The sequence below is a fragment of the Protopterus annectens genome, chromosome 13.part0 (assembly GCF_019279795.1).
Source record: "Protopterus annectens isolate FY-2018-M chromosome 13.part0, PAN1.0, whole genome shotgun sequence".
Classification (NCBI taxonomy): domain Eukaryota; kingdom Metazoa; phylum Chordata; order Ceratodontiformes; family Protopteridae; genus Protopterus; species Protopterus annectens.
Genome location: NC_056747.1, coordinates 503,411,932 through 503,432,716, shown reverse-complemented (window position 1 = coordinate 503,432,716; position 20,785 = coordinate 503,411,932). Strand labels below are relative to the sequence as shown.

Below are 20,785 nucleotides of genomic sequence, written 5' to 3'. Positions count from 1 at the left end.
AGGGATGTCAATTTATGTTTACTTCCCATAGAATGGTTGTTTCTATAGTAATGTTATCTGAGAACCAGGATAGTATTTGTTCAAGGAAGGAGATTTTATCAACAGGAGGTTTTCTATCATTATGTTCAAAATCTTTCAATGCATTGTTATATGTTATTTTATATTTTTCCTTCTGTACTTTTCTCACATCATATTACTACTGTAAAAAAACACTTTTTTTATATTTTTCCTTAAATATCATCCTCCATTCACACCAGTTTTTATAAAATGTTGTCACAGTAATATGATCTTTCCATAACTGTATTACTAACCTCTTTCCTTCCTTATTCCATGCTTTCTCAGTTATCCTTTTTATTCTTTGGTCTATTTTATATATTCTTTGATGTTAAGTTGTCTATCTCGCCTTCATTCTTGCTGGATGGGTTCGGAGCCGACCTCGGCTCCGACTCGGCCACTCTAAATGCTCGAGAGTTGGTTCCACCGGCTCGAGGCTGCCCCTATATCCCACAATGCTAGGCGTGAATTACCTCAGATCTCGTTTGCCGCTACAGCGATCAAGGTGTTTTTCTACCGGCTCCAGGTTAGTTAAAATTAGATTAGTTTAATAACTCTTAAACTTACGCTAGCTTAGTTTATCCCCTTTGTTACCCTTAGTGTAGTGGATATTATCCCTTCTACCTTTTTATCCAGCCCCTTTTTCTCAAGAACTAATAAGTTCTTTCCTTAGGCCTTCGGGCCCTTCCTTCCTTCCCTTAGGGTGTGTATGTGTTTTGGTTAGGAATTTTTAACTTAACTTACCTTTCAGAAGTTTTGTTTTAAATAATTCTACTTAGATTTCTAACAGTGTAATCTGTGTGTGTGTGTTACTGTGTGTGGTTACACTTCGGTTCCTTGAAAATGTCCAAGGATTCAAAGGTCTCAGGCTTCAAGAAGTGTGACTCGTGCTGTCAGAAAATGTCTCTGACAGACGGTCACACTTCTTGTGTGTACTGCCTGGGACCTTTACACCTGCAGGACTCTTGTGCTGTATGCCATGGCTTCAGCCCTAGAGTCCTGCAGGAAAGAAGAAACAAACTCATATTAAGGGGTTTGCTTAAGCCTGAAGGTTCCCTTTCTGCTACATCGGGAAAACCTTCTAAGGCTTCCAAGACCTCGGCTCCAGCTTCAGAGTCGAGGCCTAAGGCTTCGAAGCCTGCTGCTTCATCGGCTCCGGCTGGAGCCGATGAGTCTTTGACTACAGTATCTGTGGTTCCCTCGGCTCCGGCCGGAGCCGAGGCATTAGAGATTCCTGGTTCGGCTCCGATCAGACCATCGGAGCCGACATCTAGAAAGAGATCGAGGTCACCATCCCTTGGCTCCGTTCATTCGGCTCCAGCGTCTCCCTTGCTGTCTGAACGGAGCCACAGATCTCACTCCTCCAGGTCATCGAGGCTCTCAGATCATGACCTCCAGAGGGTAGTGAGTCGACTTTTAAAGTCCGAGGCACTGGCCCAAATGCTCCAGAGCCCGACTCATCAGTCGATGCCTCAACTTATTCCTATAAATATTCCTCCTCCGACTCCTTTGAGTTCGGAGCCGGGGCGTTTCGGGACCGAGACTGTGGTAGCGTCGGAGCCGATACAATTGTCTTCAGCTCCGTCGTCGGCTCCGATTTCTACTTTTGAAGAATCTCGGCGCCGAGCTTCCCTCGTCGGCTCCGAGGGGGTGAGTGGCATCGGACCCTTGTCCGACCCCCCTCTCCCTCTCGGTGCTTCAGCGCTGGTGAGTTCGGCTCCGACATCGGCCTCGGAGCCATCTCTGTCGGTGCCGAGGGAGGTTCTCAGCTTCTCGGAGCGGGGACCTCTGGCTCTGCCAGACGGGGGTGTGTTCGAGGTCATGCGGAGTGTGTTGGAACCTTGTTCGACTCCACAGTCGGCTCCGTCCGCCCCTCCCTCTTCGGTGCCTTTGGTTATGTCGACTCACTCCCTCATCCCAGATCGCAGAGAGCCAGCTCCTCAAGAATCCCCTGTGGGGATCTCATCCTCTTCCGAGCCCTCCCCTGAATTGGCAGGGGAGCCCCCTAGGAAGAGAAAGTGTAAGAGGAAGCACATAGACTCACCTGAGTCTGTCACCTCTGACACAGATTTAGAGGATTCCGAGGGTTCCCCACGTTCCCCTTCTGAAGATGTCTCCTTCGCAGACATTCTAGAGATCCTGAAACAGAGGGGAAATTGGCCAGCCCTTAACCCTTCGGAGGATGAATCTGTGTATCTTGAGGCGTTTGGCTCTCGCCCTTCCACCTCCTGGGTGTCCCCCCCCCTTTGATCCCCTCATGCAGGTGGTGGCAAAGAAGGCCTGGATGGCTCCTGATTCAGTGGACCCCACCCCCAGGAGACCTTCAAAATTTATAACAGCTCCAACTGATAAACAATTTCTAACAAAAGGTGTTTCTGTGGATGCTATGGTGGTAGCTGCTGCCACCAAGAAGGAACTAGCTGATCCTTCAGTGCCTGTTCATCCCCCTAACAAAGAATCTAGGTCTATGGACAGGTATGGGAAGCGGATGTTTTCGTCAGCGACCTTTGCAATGCGTTCGCTGAACTACCTATGCCATTTCACCCGTCTCCAGAGAGACTTGATCAAGGAAGCGAGTGAGATGTTGAAGGATACTACAGCTGCAGATTTTCAAGACAAAATGAACACCCAGCTGACTACCCTTAATTCGATAGCTAACTCTTCCATGCGCCTCCTTTCATATGCGGCTGATGGAGCGAGTAGAGCCGCAGGGACAGGTGTTGCCTTACGCCGGCATGCCTGGATGCGACTATGCAATTTTGCGGACCCTTTTAAAACGTCTTTCACTAACTCCCCGTTTGATGGATCATCTCTCTTTGGTCCTCAAGTGAAAGAAACCTTGACTAGGTGCGAGACGGATGGCAAAACTCTATCTGCCGTCGGAGTCCATTTTTCTACTCCTTCTAGACCTTACCCCAAAGGCCAGAAAAGTGGGAAAATGTGGTTCCGGAAACAATCTCAAGGGAATTTGCCTGACGCACAGAGTCGGTTCCCCTCCAGAGGCAGAGGAGGGAACAATAATGGTAGACGTCGCCCTAGAGGCAGAGGGGGCCCGCAGAACCAGGGCAATCGAGAAACCTTTTCCGATAAGCCCTTTCAGCATCCCTGAGGTGTTGCCCAACTGTCCACCTTCGGAGGCAGTCGGGGGAAGATTGTCACTGTACCCAGAAGCCTGGCTATCCCTGACTCAAGACAAGTGGGTACAGTCCATCATTTCCGAAGGCTATTCCATTCCCTTCGTTCACATCCCAAACCAATCAAAAAAATCCCTTCCAGATGTTCCACCCGCTCAAAGGGATCTTGCAGCTTTGGAGATTTCAAAGCTGCTTGCAAAAAGATCAATTCAGCCAGTTCCAGCAGACCAACTAGGATCCGGAATCTACTCCAGGTTCTTTTTAGTTCCAAAGAAAACAGGGGACTGGAGACCAATTTTGGATCTCAGTATCTTGAACAAGTCAGTCAAGAAAACAAGATTTCGTATGGTCACGCTGCAGTCCATTCTCCCCCTATTGGGAAAGAGAAACTGGATGTGCTCTATAGACCTTCAGGATGCGTACTATCACATAAAAATGAACAGACGCTCCAGAAGATTCCTCCGCTTCAGGCTGGGAACCAGTCATTTTCAATTCAGGGCCCTGCCCTTTGGTCTCACCACTGCCCCCCGGGTGTTTACCAAATGCATGGCAGTGGTAGCTTCTCACCTGAGACGTCAAGGATTCCAGGTGTTTCCATATTTGGACGACTGGCTCCTCACAGCTCCCACCAAGCATCTTCTTCTAATGGCCAGGGACTACACCTTTCGCATTTGTCAAAATTTAGGCATTTCAATAAATTTCGAAAAGTCTGTTTTGTCGCCTTGTCGTACTATTACCTTCATAGGCGCAAATCTAGACACAGTCAACATGTCTGCGAGACTAACAGATCAAAGAATAACAGACATACACAAACTGGTCTCGCTCCTCTTCAGCAGCAACAGAATCAAAGCCAGGTTAGTTCTGAAAGTATTGGGGATTATGGCGGCTGCCATACCTCTGCTTCCATTAGCCAGATTCCACATGAGAATCCTTCAATGGATGCTCTTCACACAATGGTCATACCAGCAACTCCCGATGTCCCACACCATTATGATTACGCAAACATGCAGAAATCATCTTCTGTGGTGGATGTCTTCCCCTCAGCTCTTCTTGGGAAGACCCTTTGTTCCTTCCCCTCCGGTTGCTACTCTGACAACGGACGCCTCCCTGATCGGGTGGGGGGGCATTATCAGGGCAGGACTGTCCAGGGCACATGGCAACCAGACGAATGCCACTTGCACATAAATGTTCTAGAGATGAGAGCAGTGCTTTTAGCGTTGCAAGCCCTTCAAGACTCTCTTCCTTTGGGAACGATAGCAATCCAGATGGACAATATGTCTGTAGTGTGGTATATCAACAAACAAGGCGGAACCAGGTCCTATCCCCTATGTCGAGAAGCACTCAGACTGTGGCAATGGGCGATTTCTTCTCAGCGGTTTCTGATAGCAACGCACATCCCCAGGAAGTCCAATCAAATCGCGGACAAGTTGAGCAGAGCTATCCTCATGCCTCACGAGTGGTCTCTGAAAGACTCTGTTGTGAGAGAAATTTTTCTCAAGTGGGGTCAGCCTTGCTGCGACCTTTTTGCTACTCCCCAAAACAGCAAGTGCAGAGATTATTTCACACTATTCCCGTTACCAGACCAGCCCAGCAGAGACGCTCTAGTCCAAGTTTGGCCCCGGGGACTTCTGTATGCATTTCCTCCCTTCCCACTAATCTCTCAAGTGATACAGAAAGCTATCACTCAGAAGGCCTTATTAATCCTCATTGCTCCTTACTGGCCTCGGCAGGTTTGGTTCCCCTTTCTTCATCAATTTCTATTGGAGCAACCTTGGCATCTGGACCTAGTTCCAGATCTTTTGATCCATCAATCGGGTCAGTTACATCGCTCCCTCCCCTCTCTGAACCTCACTGCTTGGTTCCTCCAGTTCCAACCTTAGCCAGGCTTCCTCAAATATCTCACTCTGTTCGAGATATTTTGATAGCTTCCCACAAAACTTCCACTCGGAAAATTTATCTGAGTAAATGGAAATGTTTTGCCTATTGGGCTCAAGGAAGGGACTTAGATCCTTTCACTGCTCCCATCCATATGGTTCTTGATTTTCTAGCTGAACTCTTTCATGCAGGTTCTTCTCCTTCTACTCTCAAAGTTCAATTGGCAGCTATATCTAACTTTCATGTGGGCATTTCAGAGTCTGCTATAATGTCTCACAAGCTTTGCAAAGCCTTTTTGAAAGGAGTTTTTCTACTCAGACCTCCTATAAGAAATCCTCCTCCTCCTTTGGACCTTAATTTAGTTCTCAGTTCTTTGATTCTCCCCCCTTTCGAACCTGCAGCTTCCTGTTCTTTAAAATTGCTATCATGGAAGACTCTCTTTCTGGTAGCTATTACTTCAGCCAGAAGAGTTTCAGAACTTCATGCATTCAGCTGTCGACCTCCTTATCTGTTGTTCCATAAGGACAGGGTATCTTTACGAACGAACCCGTCCTTTTTACCTAAGATAGCCTCGGCGTCTAACCTAAATCAAAGCATTGACCTCCCTGTGTTTTTCCAGAATATTCTAATAGGTCTGAACAAAAATTGCATTGGCTAGATGTTCACCGTCAGTTAAGGTACTATTTGGATAGAACCAAACAATTCAGAAAATCTGACCAACTTTTTGTCTCTTATGCAGAAGGCAGAAAGGGACTTTCAGTTTCAAAGGTATCATTATCTAGATGGCTAACATCTCTGATTTCCCTTGTTTATGAAATTAGACACCAAAAGCTGCCTAGCAAACCTAAAGCCCATTCCACCAGAGCTTTGGCTACTTCTATAGCCTTCCAAGACAGACTGCCTATTGACACCATTTGTGCAGCGGCTACTTGGGCTACTCCTCACACATTCATTTCTCATTATAAGTTGGATTTAGCTTCTAGACATAGAGCTAACTTTGGTTCCACTGTTCTCAGGAGTCTGTTCCGTTAGGCCACCCGGGACAAGGTGCTAGGGACGCGGTCCCATCCAACAAGAATGAAGGCGAGATAGACAACTTAACATATAGAAGTTATGTTCTTACCATAACGTTCCATGTTAGTTGTCTTCTTCTCGCCTTCTTTCTTGCGTCCCACCCTCCTTCCCCCTGGCCTGGACAGATCTAGAGGAGTTTGATTGTGACCTCTCTTTCTACCACCTCTTTGCGATAGGTATATGCTCTGCTGTGCATATTTCCTAGATCAGGCTTAGGTCACCCTTTCTCTTCCCCTTGTTTATAGAGGTGGAATTTTTCCAGTTTTCCTGGTTGTATTTTAGCTGGGCCTAGCTCACAAACGAGATCTGAGGTAATTCACACCTAGCATTGTGGGATATAGGGGCAGCCTCGAGCCGGTGGAACCAACTCTCGAGCTTTTAGAGTGGCCGAGTTGGAGCCGAGGTCGGCTCCGAACCCATCCAGCAAGAAAGAAGGCGAGAAGAAGACAACTAACATGGAACGTTATGGTAAGAACATAACTTCTATTTTTCTTTTATCTCTAGCCATATTGCAAGATGATATGAACATCCAGTTTCAACTACCTCCCCTTCTGCTATAACCAAGCCTTCTGATACTATAAAATCATCTATTTCAGTTCTATACTTATCCCATTTGTAAGTCCTTGAATTTTTGTTGCAAGGTTTTAACTTACCACATTGTGTAACTTCTAACATTTTATCTTATATAATTTCCTTTCTTTTTACACTTACCTCTTAAATCACAGTTAAAGTCTCCTGTCATTATCACTACATAGTCTAAAATCTGATGAAATAAGCTTTCCCTTTCTTTACAGTTAGTATATACATATAATGTTATAATCCTATATATTTGTTCTTTCCATTTTAAATCTACAATGGTTAATCTTCCAAATTTTGCTAAAGTTACATGTAATGTCTTTTCTGTTTTTCTGCAGAATACGGCTATTTCAGAACATCTCTCATTTCCCAAATTCCAAATTATCTTTCTTTCCCATAATTTCACTGTTTGTAATCTTTCCTCATTTGTTAAAAATCTTGTGTTTTCTAATATAATTACATCAACATCACATGTATTAGACCACTGTGAAATCCCTGTTCTTCTTACTATATTCTTAATACTACTCACATTTACAGAAACCACTTGAATTTTTTCATTTTCCCTTTTTCTTAGATTCATGGTTTCATACGTTAAAGGTAATTACTAGGTTAACTTTTTTAACAGTCCATTGTAGGACTAATCAATTTCCTTCCCAAAGGGGAGAATCAGACACTGTACTTTGTGTTTGTGAGTCAAACACCTTAACCATTATACCAAGCCCCATCTTAGCTGTATAAATTATTTTTCATCCATTTCCTTTTTTTTTCTTTTTCCTTTTATACTTATCCCTTTAAAATTTCATTTTCTGTCTTTTATCCTTTCCCGGTAGAATTATTTTGTTTTCTTTTACTACTTTCCAGTTTGTCTTATTTGTCACTTATTTCAGAACCGTCTTCTGTATCTATTTTTTCCTCTGTTTCTTTTGCATCATGTGCCATTTCTCTACAAATATAAAATTTTCTTTTGTGACAATCACTGTCAAACGTCCTTTTCCACAAAAAAAAAAACAAACCAAAAAAAACATGTTTTGGGTTGTAACCGGTATTTTGCGATATCCCTATTCCCTTCCATATTTCTCTTTCTATTTTTTTCTATTTCTATTCTATTTTTACCACAATATTACAATCCCAAGCATGAACCCCTTTTGTCATAAACTTTTGCAGTGCCGAGTACTTCTCTATATAAAGCTTTGAGATGTCCTTTGAAAGTCTTTCTTTCTACCTGTTTTCAAAATTGTACATGAATATTCTTTTTTGTTTCCCTGTTAAATGTTTTATCACATAAAGACTCCATGGGTTACAGTCTTTCTTTTTTCATATTCTCCAAGAAAATTTTCCATTGAAAAACATTCACATATAATGCCACAAAAAGTTTCTTTGTTAATGAATAAATGCTCTTACCTCATGCGCTTTTACATCCAAAAGAGCTATTAAATTGTCTCACACTTCATATCTGTCTATTTTTTTGTCTTCTTTACTCTGAATCCTTATCACATACTTCTGTTTTTCATTTTCCTCTGCTTTCTTTTCTGCTTCTCCACTTTTGCCTTCTGTTACTTTCTCTGCATATGTTTTCTTTTCCATCTTACCACTTTTCTTCAGGATTGTCTTTGCATCCTTCTTTTGTATTTTCTCCATGATGTTGCCCCAGGAAACATCTCCTTCATTTTCTGGCTAACTCCGTAACACCATTTCTTTAAGTAAATCATTCCATAACACTCCCAATTGTCATGTTGTAATTATGCAGCCATCATTTGCTGACATCTTCATTAAACAGGTTTCTTTGAAACATTTCCTCAGAATCCTGTATACATTCTCCGGTCTTGATATTTGTCTTCACCTTCATTTCTTTCAGTACTCCATCATCTCCTTCTCTCTTCCTGTCTGCCTCTTTGTTTCTCTGGGCTGCCTGTGTACCTGAACAGAAACAGGAAATGCTGCTCCAAAAACATTCCCACTCACAGCAATGATGAGTAGAGGAAGTTCCCTGATGCTCTGTCCAAATTTTACTTTGTAGTATAAATAGCACTTTTGGTCTCTCTTCAAAAGAGTACACTGACCTAGTGGAAATGACCTGGTCAAAAAAGGTTAAATAAAAAAAAATAAATAAAATAAATGCAGGATATCCCTGAAGGCATTAAGGCTGAATTGCTGGATTCTAGCTCCATTGCTGCTGAGCTTTTTATGCCCCTACAAGATAAGGAGAAATCCATGTAAGATCTGAAATAGATCTTCCTGTTTCCTGTTCATAAGCTCCAGAGAAATTACCCCTCTTAAGTTTTTTTTTTTCCAAAGGCAGCCAAGACAGCCTTCCAGGTGTAAGTGGTCTTGCAAAGGGGCTTTTCCTGACAAGCCTTCTCAGGATTCTAATGGTCAAAAACCCTCTTTACCTGACAAATCTGCTTACATTTAACATTCACCCACTTCTACCCCTTAGACTGATTCCTGTTTCCTTCAGGTTAACTCTGCCTCTTCCTGTCTAGCAAAAGATAACCAGAGACTTTTGTGTGCTTTCCATTATGCAAAATGGATATTTTATTGTTTGGACGTCCCTTCTTCCCTTCTCAGGCCTTCCCCCAACCTCCTCCTTGCCAGGTCCCTCATTTTTCTTTGATTCTTCAGGCTCTTTTGGTACAAGAAATAATTCTCAGTGAGGCAATGTGTTTTTTTCCAGGATGTTTCTGGTTCCCAGAAAAGAGGGGCCTTGGAGGTCCATTCTGGATCTGTCTGTTCTCATCACTTTTCTAAAAGTTCCTTCCTTTGGGATGCTGTCTATCCAGTCTCTTTTCCCTCTACTACTTCCTCAGGTTTTTCTGGTGTTTCTGGATTTGCAGGATACTTACCTTTATATTTCCTGTCACCCTCTTTTCAAGAACTTTTCACATTTCACTGTTTCCTCCTCACATTATCAATTCTCTACTTTGCCTTTTGGATTTTCTACAGCCCCAAGGGTCTTTAGCAAATGTGTGGCCCCCAGTGGTAGCCTTTTGCAGAATTCAGGGAATTCATATTTTCCATTATTTAAATGACCGTTTGATTCAGTTCCCCTCTCAGCAGTTCCTAGTTCAGGATATCTTACTATGTCTTTTCTCAACAATGTGGGATTCACCTTAAACCTTGAAAAGTCTGTACTTGACCCTTCTCAAGATCGTGTTCCTGGGTTGCAGGATTCAGACTTTTGGAAATGATGGCCTTGTTGGATTCATTAGATTTCCCCAAATCCAGACCTGGCTTTACAGGTTCCTTTTATCTCTCAGGATCTGTACATGGACACTTCAAATCAGGGTTGGGGCATTTCTTCCAATGCCATAATGGCCCAGGGAATTTGGTCTCCTCCACAAATGGCAGACCATATCTACATCAAGGAGATGAGAGCCTGATTTTGCCTCTCCATGCTTCAAACTCCCTTTGAGTCCTAGGACCACTAAGTATTTTTACAGACAGTACCATAGTCATGTAGTACATCAAAAAGAAAATTGGTCAAAGTCTTATCTTCTGTTCAGGCCAGCTCTTCAGGCTTCAGATTTTGTAATCCACCATCATTTGATCCTTCAGGTGGTTTACATCCCATCAGAGCAGAATCTAGTGGCAGACAATCTGAGCAGGTACAAGGTGGATCCTCACAGAGGGAGGTTTTCTTGGACATTATGCATCACTGGGGTACTCTTCAAGTAGATCTTTTTTGCCTCCCCTCTGAACAGATAGCCTCCCAAGTTCTGTTCCAGAGTGCCAAGTCCCCGGCTTGGAAAGTGGATGCCATCTCTTTTTCTAGGAAGGGGGTGCTTCTGTGTGTCAATCTTTTCTTCCTGTGTTATCAAAAGACCTGCATAAGATTATGTGGGACAGGCCCAAAATCTTGTTGGTGACTGTCTTTTGTCCCAAACAGCACTGGTTCTTCCTTCTGTTCCATCTGGCCAGGGGTAATCATCACAAGTTACCTCACAAGATGGATCTTCTCACACTGGTCAAGGGATCTCTCATTCACCCTTACCTATCCACCCTTCATTTGACTCTTTGTGTGACAGGGTTGTAATTCCTTTTAGACACCAGTTTTCTGAGGATGTGTTTTGAGTTTTGCAGGAGGCCAGAAAAACCCACTACAAGAAAATTCTATGTGACTAAATGAAAGATATTCTCTATTTGATGTCTAAAGCATGACCTGGACTCTTTTTCTCTGGGTATTCCTATGGTCCTTTCTTATTTGTGTGATTTGCTCACTTGCCTGGCCTATTCCTCTGTTAAAATGAATTTGTGAGCCATTTCTGTTTGTCTACCTCAGAATCCACCACTGGCTTCTAGTTTTGAAGTCAAGCAATTTTAAGGCATTCTTCATACTTCATATTAGGCCTCCAAGAATGCCTTTTCCTCCTTCTTGGAACCTTAATTTTGTTCTTGAGAAATTGACTTGGTCTCATTTTGAACTTGCAATTTTCCCCCTTTTTCCTTGCAACACTGTATTTGGAAGACTATATTGTTAGTAGCTTTTATTTTTGCCAAGAGGGTCTCTGAACCTCAGGCACTCATAGCATTTCCACCTTTTTTTTTTGTTTTTCAACAAGGACATGCTGCCTGTTCATACCATTACATCTCTTATGCCAATGGCTGTTAATAATTTGTACCTGAATCAGATTATTCATCTTCTTTCTTTTTTCTCATATCAGGAAATTGGGTTTGTCTGTTTTTAAGCAAATCATCTTCTCCTGGATATCAAAGGCCGTTATGTTTTGCTATTCATTTCATGATAAACAGCTTTTTTCTTCTGTTCATGTTCATTCTACCAGGGCATTTGCCTGTTCTGGTGCTTTTTTCAAAGGTCTGGATACTAGATCCAGTTTAGACACTGCCACTTGCCCTTTGTGCATACTTTTACTAAACAGTACAAGTTGAGTGTTATTTCTAGAGCCAGAGGGGGTTTTGCCAGGGCCATCTTACATGAGTTTCTGGAGAGTTCCTCCATGTTCTCGTTTTGCCATCCTCTCCAGTAGTTTTTGTACACTCCCATTTGTAAAATATACTGCAACAGTGATAAGGAAGGACATAATGCAGTTGTGCAAGAACTTACCATAACAGCAGATGTCCAAGTTCTCACTGCTATAGTATCCTGTCCTTAACCTGCTTCCTCTGTTACCTTCTGTTGCCTTCTCCCTGGCTCAGGGGTCTCTCTCTTTGTTTCTTCTCTTATTGAGTGCTTGTAGCTTTCCTTTTCATCTTGGGTTCTTCTGTGGCAAGTCAGTTCTGAGGATGAGCCAGTCATTATGTCATTTATGTATCTTATGCCTTGGATGTAGGTCATATGTCTGATGAACTGTGCCTGGGAGGAGCAAAGGCATTGGTATGTTGCCTGGATGTTTGGCTATCAACAGCAGCATATCCCATTTATAAAGGCTACTGTAACAGTGAGAAGAAGGACATCTACTGTTATGGTAAGTTCCATCACAAATGTACCTTTACTGCCTCATCCTTTGGACTGTCCACTGCACCAAGAGTGCTCACAAAGTATCTAGTTCCAGTTATAGCTCAGTCCAGGCTACAGGGTATCCACATTTTTGTATATTCAAATGATTTGCTTATCTTTACAGAGTCTTTTTCAAAGTATCTGGAATCTGTCACTTGGATGAGAGATCTCTTACACAAGCTGGGATTCCAAGAGAACATTTAAAAATCTTTTTTGACTCATTCACACAGGATTGTGTTCTTGGGCTGTCCACTACAGTTCAAAGAACTTTTCTTCCAATGTTTTCCACTAAGACATTGGTCACTGCGAAGGAATACCTCAGGATTTTGGTCTCACGGCATCTATGATTTTCATGACACCCATACATGAGAAAGATACAGTGGTAATCTGAATTCTCTTTGCCACTTGCACCAACATCCTTTGCCATTTTTTTAATAATAATATTATAAAAAAAGAAAGAAAACATTCTTTGTCTTTTCAAATCCTAGCGCTGGGGTTTGTCAGAAGAGAAATAACTTGGTAGAACAGCAACTTTCCCTAACCAGACTTCCCCTTCTCTCTCTCTGCTCCAAAGCAATATGCCGCCACAGATGCCTCAGACTTTGCTTGAGGAACTGTTTCAAGAGCCAAGGTCAGAAGCAAGCATATAAATATAAAAGAAATGTTTGCTTCAGTTTTCTGAATCATCTTTGGTCCCCAAGACCTCTTCAAGTTTTTTTCAGACAGTACTACAATCATATGGCACATCAGCAAGCAAGAGGGAACCAGGTCATATTGCCTTTGCAGGCTAGCCATGTTAGCTTGAAATATAGCTTTACAGCATAACCTCACTCCACAGGAATCCTACTTTCTGTCAGAGCAAAATTGTGTGACAGGCAAGCTGATCAGGACATGGGCAAATCCCAACAAATGGAAATTAGATCAGAGGGTCTCTCAAGATTTGATCCATCTGTGGGGAGTTCCTCAAGTAAGCCTCTTTGCCTCCTCTCTGAACAATCAATTGACAAGATTCTGTTCTAGTAATCTGTCATAGGTTAAGAAAGATACCTTTTGTTTTCTTTTCTTTGGCAGGAATGTTCCTGTATATGTTTTCTACCCTTTCCACTGATATCCAAGTTATTTCCGAAGATTCAGAAGGAATACCTCAAGATCATTGTGATGATACCCTTCTGGCCCAGACAACTGTCGTTCTTCCTTCTTTTGGAAATGAGAAGGGACAATTACCACAAGTGTCCTCACAGACTGGAACTACTAACAAGAATAGGGGTGTTTGATATACCCCAACATCAATCCGCTTCAATTAACTACCTGGATGATAGGGTCTTAATCCCTTTTATGCATCTGTTTACTCAGGACATACAGAAGGCACTAATGGAGACAAGAAAGCCTACTATTAGAAGATCATATATTAGAAAACTGAAAAGGTTTTCTTGTTGGTGCCAACAAAACAGCCAGCACCCATTCAGGACTAGATGCACTCTGGTTCTGCAATATTTGTGTGAGTTAGTATCCTGTGGCCTTACTTATTCCTCTATCAGGGTTCTTTTATTGGCCATTTCTGCATATCTACCCATGGCTCCTCCTCTTTCAATGCAGTCTGATGTCAAAATGTTTTTGAAAGGGGTTTTGCATAAGAGGCCTTCAAGAAAACTGGTGGTTCCTCCTTGTGATCTTATTTTTGTGTTAGGAAAGCTAAGAGTTGCTCCATTTGAACCAGCTAATCTGGCTGACTTGAGGTTCTTAACTTGGAAAACAGCTTTACTGATTGCTTGGCCTTTGTAAGAAGAGTATCTGACCTGTAAGCTCTTATGGTGAGTCAAACCTTTCTCATTTTCCATAAGGACAGGGTTTCTTTGAAAACGAATCCTTCTTTTTCATCTAAAGTGGTATCCGAGTTTACTTTAAGACAAACTATCCATCACCCTGTTTTCTTTCCAGAACCTTAAAATGAAAAAGAAAGGAAACTCTATATCTTGGATCTCCACAGACAACTCAGGTATTATCTTGACAGAACTGAATCTTTCAGATCTTTGGATAAATGTTCATTTCTTGTGAAAGTAAAAAGAAGGGAGAACCTGTGTCAAAACAAATGGTTATGTAGGACTATTACTTTTGTTATACTCATCATAGGAAAACTCCTCCAGACAGGGTCAAGGCCCACTAAACCAGGGCTTTGGCTTCATCTGTGGTTTTTTAGAAAGGGTTGGATTCCAGAAGTATACTAGAAGCTGCTACTTGGTTCCCTGTTCATACTTTTACAAAGCATTATAAGCTTGATTCCTTCTTTAGGTCCAGCTCAAGCTTTGCTAGGACCATTCTCCAGGGGCTCCTGGACTCTTCTCCTTCCACCTCCCAAATGTAGTTAGCTACAGTAACTACCCATATAGCTAAGGCTACTGCAGCAGTAATCAATATGATGAACATAGTACAATTGGTTAAGTAATACTTACCATAACAGTGGATATTCAAATGATCACTGCTGCCTCATTGTCTATGCTGGCAGAAAAGCTCTGAAGAGCTTTGCTCCCATACTTGTCTTTTAGCAAGCTCAGCTTGAGTTGCCTGAGAGTTTGGGCACATGGAAGTGCTATTATGTCGTTGGTAGGATATAACCCATAAAGCTAAGGCTACTGCAGCAGTGTTCATTCGAACATCTACTGTTATGGTACATTTTACTTACACAAATGTACTTTTCCCTTCTTTTCAATAAAATCAAGGGTAATTATCACACATTCTCAACAGACAGGATTTACTGATACAAAACAGGGGTTGTCTGATACACCCAAACATGGAAACTCTTCAGTTTACTGCCTGGATGATAGAATTTTGATTCCTTTTAGGCACCTCTTTTTCTGAGGACATGCAGTAGGTGCTGAAGGATGTGAAAAAATGTACTACTAGGAAAACATATTTGTGTAACTGGAAAAGATTTTGTAGTTCCATCCCAAGATCAAGGATCCTTTCAGGCCCAGCTGCCTCTGTTTCTTGATTGTTTGTGTGAGTTACTGTCATCTGACCTATCTTATTCCTCTATCAAGGTGTTTTTATTGTCCATTTCTGCTTGTCTGCCCTTCATTCCTCCTTTCTAACCATCATCAAGTTAAGCAGTTTTTGAAAGGGGTATTGCATATCTGGCCACCTAGAGAACAGTTGGCTTCTTCTTGGGATCCAAACTTTGTGCTTGAAAAGCTTATTCTTTTCCATTTGAAAAAAAAAATGGTGAGCAATTCACCAAGGCCAAATAAGACACAATAATGTTCCTTCACGCTCATAACAAAATGCTTTATTCACAGGATAAGCGCTTTCACGGGGTTTCCGCTTCTTCAGATCCATCTAAAGCAACATAAAAACTCAACTATATATACACACACTAGTTAAACCACATGATAAAATCCTAATACAAATCCATTAGCATCTCTTAATTAATGCAGGTCTTAAAGGAATACTAGCATTTAAGCCAGGATCTCTGAGTTTGTAATGCTATAACCCACTTTACTTCTAAATCCTCTAGATGGTTATTAATATCACCCCTCCTTAATCCAGGTTTAACAACTTGTAGCACCCTGAAACAAAAAAACATTGTGTCCTGTAGACTCAGAATGTGCTGCTAAAGCATTAGTATGTACATGATTCCTAATGTTACTAAGATGTTCCAATATTCTCTTCTTAAGTTGGCGTGTAGTCTTACCTACATAAAAGCAAGAGCATTGTATGCAGGTAGCTAAGTATATTAAAAGACTAGTATTGCAAGTGGTTAACAGTGTGGGAATAAATTCCATACCAGTATTAGGATGAATAAAATTCTGTACTGTGGTAATAGAAGAATAAGCTCTACATTTCCCATGTGGGAATGTACCTGTCCTCTGTGGACATTCTGGATCTAAATGCTTATGGCCATAACATAACTTTCACTTCAGGCTCATATTGTTCCTAAAGACAAAGCCAGGTTCTTCCCACAGCCTTCCTGATGTTATTGTCAGCCAACAGAATGGGCCAATTCTTTTTCACAATATCACAAAACTGATATATGTTACTAGAAAAGGTAAATGATACCCTAGATTTCTTCCTGGCCAGTGTCAAATTCCCATCATGTGTAGTAGGCTCCCTGTGCCTATTAGAGAAATATGACGCTCCTCTGTTATCTCTACAGATGTCCATCTCTACTTGTGCAATTCTGTATAACTGGTCTGAATATCCCCTGTGTGCAAGGTTTTCTAAAAAAGTATCAAATGTCTTATACACTTGTGTCTCATCTGTATTAAGACGGGAATTTCTCAATGTCTGCCCTTTTACAACATTGGGGAATATATGTGCTGGATGCATGCTGGACATATGTAACATATTATTCTTCCAGCAGGCCTTCCTAAACAACTTGGTACCCAGTTCTCCTGACCCATTTTTATATAAGGTCACATCCAAGAAGTCTATCATAATTGATGACCATTCCATGACAAATTTAAAAAAGCTGGTAGTGTTCTCCAAATAGGTGATGAATCCCCTTAGTTGCGGAACAATACCTTTCCACAACAAAAGGATATCATCAACAAACCTCCCATAGTATACTACATGTTGCTTGCATGTGTCATTATTCAAAAGGTATTCCTCCTCCCATTGTGCCAACACTAAGTTGGCATATGTGTTGGCACAAGGGGTACCCATAGCTACTCCTTGTTTTTGTACATAAAACTTGTCTTCAAAGACAAACACATTATTGTTCAGAATTAGCTCCAAAAGTGTGCAGATGATTGTGATGGTACTATGATTAAATTCACTGTGGTGAGAGACATACATCCTAACCATGCCTATTCCTTCATCGTTCAGAATTGCTGTGAACAATGTCTTAACATTTAGCGTAACCAATAATACCCCAGATAAATCCTTATCTGCAGTTGTTTCAAAAAGGGTCGACAGGCAGTGTTTGGTGTCTCTCAGTACTAATGGGGCTTCCTCTAGAATCCGTCTAAGCATTTGTTCAACATATTGTGACAAAAGGTCTGTGGCCCATCCTCATCCAGAGACTATACGTCTCATTGCCGGTTTCGTTAAAGTTTTCTGGATCTTTGGCAATCCATTCAGTATAGGAAACAGAGGAAAGTCTACCATAAAAAACTCATATGATGCCAAATCTATCATCCCACACATCAATAAATCATAAAGGTCCTCCCTGACAGTAAAATCCTATCAATATTCCTATCATCTGTTCTAGTATAGACATTCTCATCTTGTGACATCTCTAACATCCAAGATACATAACCATTCCTGTTTAGGGCAACAATCACTCCCCCTTTATCTGCTGGTCTAATGCTAATACAGTCAATTGATTGCAATTGTCTTAAAGCCTCAGCTTCGGCTACATTCATATTCGAAAAATGACTATTACAAGATGCTTTATAAAATTCAAGCTCACATAACTTAACAAAAGCTTCTAATGTGCCAGTCAATGGTGGGTTATAAACACTTCATTTACGACATTTAACATTTCTATTAATACGATTGCCCGACTCACCATATATGCAACAAAGCATGTTATCTCTGGCAAACATCCTCAAATCTAGGATGACATCATTAAAGTCCAACTTAGCGGCTGGTACAAAACTCAGCCCTTTGTTAAGTAACGCATATTGTGCAGACGTCAAAGCCAGGTCAGAGAAATTACAGACCAACTGATTGTGTCTTGAAACAATGTTGTTCAAAGTTCCTTCTGAAGATAGCGATGGTGCTGATAGTTCAGCTGTTAGCTGATCAGAGCTCTCTATTGTCGGCCTCTGTTCCTCGACATGTTCCCTCCTGAGGCTTTCCTCTTTCGATTGTCTCTCGTGCACAAGCACCCCCCCTCCTGGGAGCTGCTGGCAGTTGAGTAGGTAGAGGAAGTGCTTCGAATGGTTTCAGCGAAAAAGAAGGCAAAGTTAAATTAAAACTTTGCAGCCTCTCAGTGCTATTGATTTTACTTCATGCACCCTAGTGGTATACCTCATTCTGTTGTACATTAGTGTTTGTATCATTAGTATCAGCACCCCTTCTTGCCTCATTCATTGTTTGTGATGCTTCAGAATTGCTGTTGGTAGATATTGAAGCTCCTGAGTCATTAGTAGATTGCTCTATATTAACAGTCTGTACTCAATTTTCTTGTGGGGCACCCGTAGGTGCCGAGTGCAACTCATTACCTTTGGGCCAAACGAAAATATGCCCTTTGGTAAAATTTAGGTAGTCTCTATGCAGGTTTTTTCTGCTTCTGTATTTTCAGCCTACATTCGTAAGCTAAGATATCTGCACATACATAATCAAGTTTGACCATAAAGTCCTCGTTAGAGAAATCAGATCTAATCTGCTGTAAAATACGTTCCGATTCTGTCCTAATGGTCATCTCCAGTGGCAAGTAGTAATTAATCAAGAGTTTCAAGTAAACTGAAGCTTAGCTCCAAGTTGAGCTTTTGCCATTGAGACAGAAGCTCAGGTTCTGATCTTCCTTGCGCAGCCATTTTAGTTGTCCTTAATCTTCTTGGTACTATTTTATATTCCAGGCAGGCTTCCAAATGGAATCTCTGCCATTCATAATTCTTAAGTTTGTACATCAAGTTCTCAAACTGCCTCAAAAGGTAAACCCTCCATTTGCTGCATAGTGTTGCCATCTACTATCTCCAAGTTCAAACACAAAAGAGGGTTAGTTTGATTATGCACAAATTTCAGCTATTTATCTGAACTGTAGAACAAACAAAATGCACCAGTCTTGCACTAACAAACTTATATTTATTTATAAAATAAGATAAAAAATAATAAAAAACGTAAGTGCTTTCACGATAATTCCTATTGCTTCATCAGACAACTAAACAACTAAGTACAGTTCATGTAACATTTCAAACTTGTCAGCTGATATGAACAGGCCAATAACAAAAGACCCAAATATTAAAGGTCCACAGCAACCATAGAAAACATATAAAAATATATATAAAAAAACATGTAAGAAAACTCATTAAGAATGTCTCCAAAAATCTTCATATATAAAAGAGTATAACCATTAAGAAGTCTTCTTGGATGCCTATATAATAGAACGTTTTAAAAAAGTATGATAAAAAAGTATGAACTACATGAAGTAAGAAACTTCTAAAGGGTATAAAATGTAAGAAGTTAGAAACTTGTGAAATGTAAAATGCCTATATTAAACTTAAAGATGCTTTAGTCAACGTGACTTTAAAAAAGGCTTCAGGGATGTAGTCCCATTCAGGCCTGGGGGTCTTTCAGCATTGATACAAGAATCTATTTCTGCTCTGCACTCTCAGTATGGTTTTCAATGTCACCTCCTCTGATGTTGGCATGTATAACCTGAATAGCTAAAAATCTAAAAGTATGTTATGGTCCATCTGCTTAACATGGTTTGTCAGGGCATTAGTCTCTTTTTGATTAATGATGTCCCTCCTATGCTCAAGGCTCCTGTCCTTCAGCATCCTGTTTGTTTTGCCTATGTAGTATGCATGGCATACATGGCAGAATAAAAAAATAAACTACATTGGTTGTACGGCAATCAACATAACTAGGGCATCTGATTGTAAAATGCCATGTTGGGTGTACATATACCGTGCTGGTGTGGATATACTGACATATGCTGTGCAGTGTCTACAAGGAAAAGTGCCAGTACGCATGGAAGGGGTAGGTCTAGTTGCAGTCATTTTATTACAAAGATGTTGTTTCAAAGATTGGTTATTCCTAAAAGAGAACATAGGGGCATTCCCAACTTTATCTATGAGTTCTGGTACTTCCTGTAATATCCTCCAATGTCTTTTAATAATAGATGTGAATTCATTAATATCGCTAGAGTACTGGAGAACAACTCTAAAATCTTTCTTGATGGGGGCAGACTCATTAATCAAAAAGAGACTAATGCCCTGGCAAATCATGTTAAGCAGATGGACCATACACATACTTTTTGATTTTTAGCAATTCAGGTTATACATGCCAACATCAGAGGAGGTGACATTGAAAACCATACTGAGAGTGCAGAGCAGAAATGGATACTTGTACTCAATGCTGAAAGACCCCCAGGCCTGAATGGGACTACATCCCTAAAGCCTTTTTTAAAGTCATGTTGACTCAAGCATTTTTAAGTTTAATATAGGCATTTTACATTTCAAAAGTTTCTAACTTCTTATATTTTATACCCTTCAGAAGTTTCATACTTCGTGTAGTTCATACTTTTTTATCATACTTTTTTAATACTTTTTTATTATATAGGCATCCATGAAGACTTCTTAATGGTTATACTCTTTTATATATGAAGATTTTTGGTGACATTCTTAATTAATTTTCTTATATGTTTTTTATATATATTTTTATATGTTTTTTATGTTTGCTGTGGACCTTTAAGATTTTGGTCTTTTGTTATTGGCCTGTTCATATCAGCTGACAAGTTTGAAATGTTACATGAACTGTAACTTTTAGTTGTTTAGTTGTCAGATGAAGTGATAGGAATTATCGTGAAAGCGCTTACATTTTTCATTATTTTTATCTTATTCTATGAATAAATACAAGTTTGTTAGTGCAAGACTGGTGCATTTTGTTTGTTCTACAGTTCTGCTGATTTTGCACCTTTCCTTACCCTGAGCCGTTTTGTTGGTTTCTATTT

The 20,785-nt window shown here is 40.9% G+C and overlaps 1 protein-coding gene across 1 annotated transcript in view; it reads left to right on the top strand.

The window, feature by feature from the left end:
• Positions 1-20,785, top strand: part of LOC122787923 (dynein beta chain, flagellar outer arm-like) — a 5,188,001-nt gene that overhangs the window by 822,736 nt on the left and 4,344,480 nt on the right. The window lies entirely within an intron of this gene.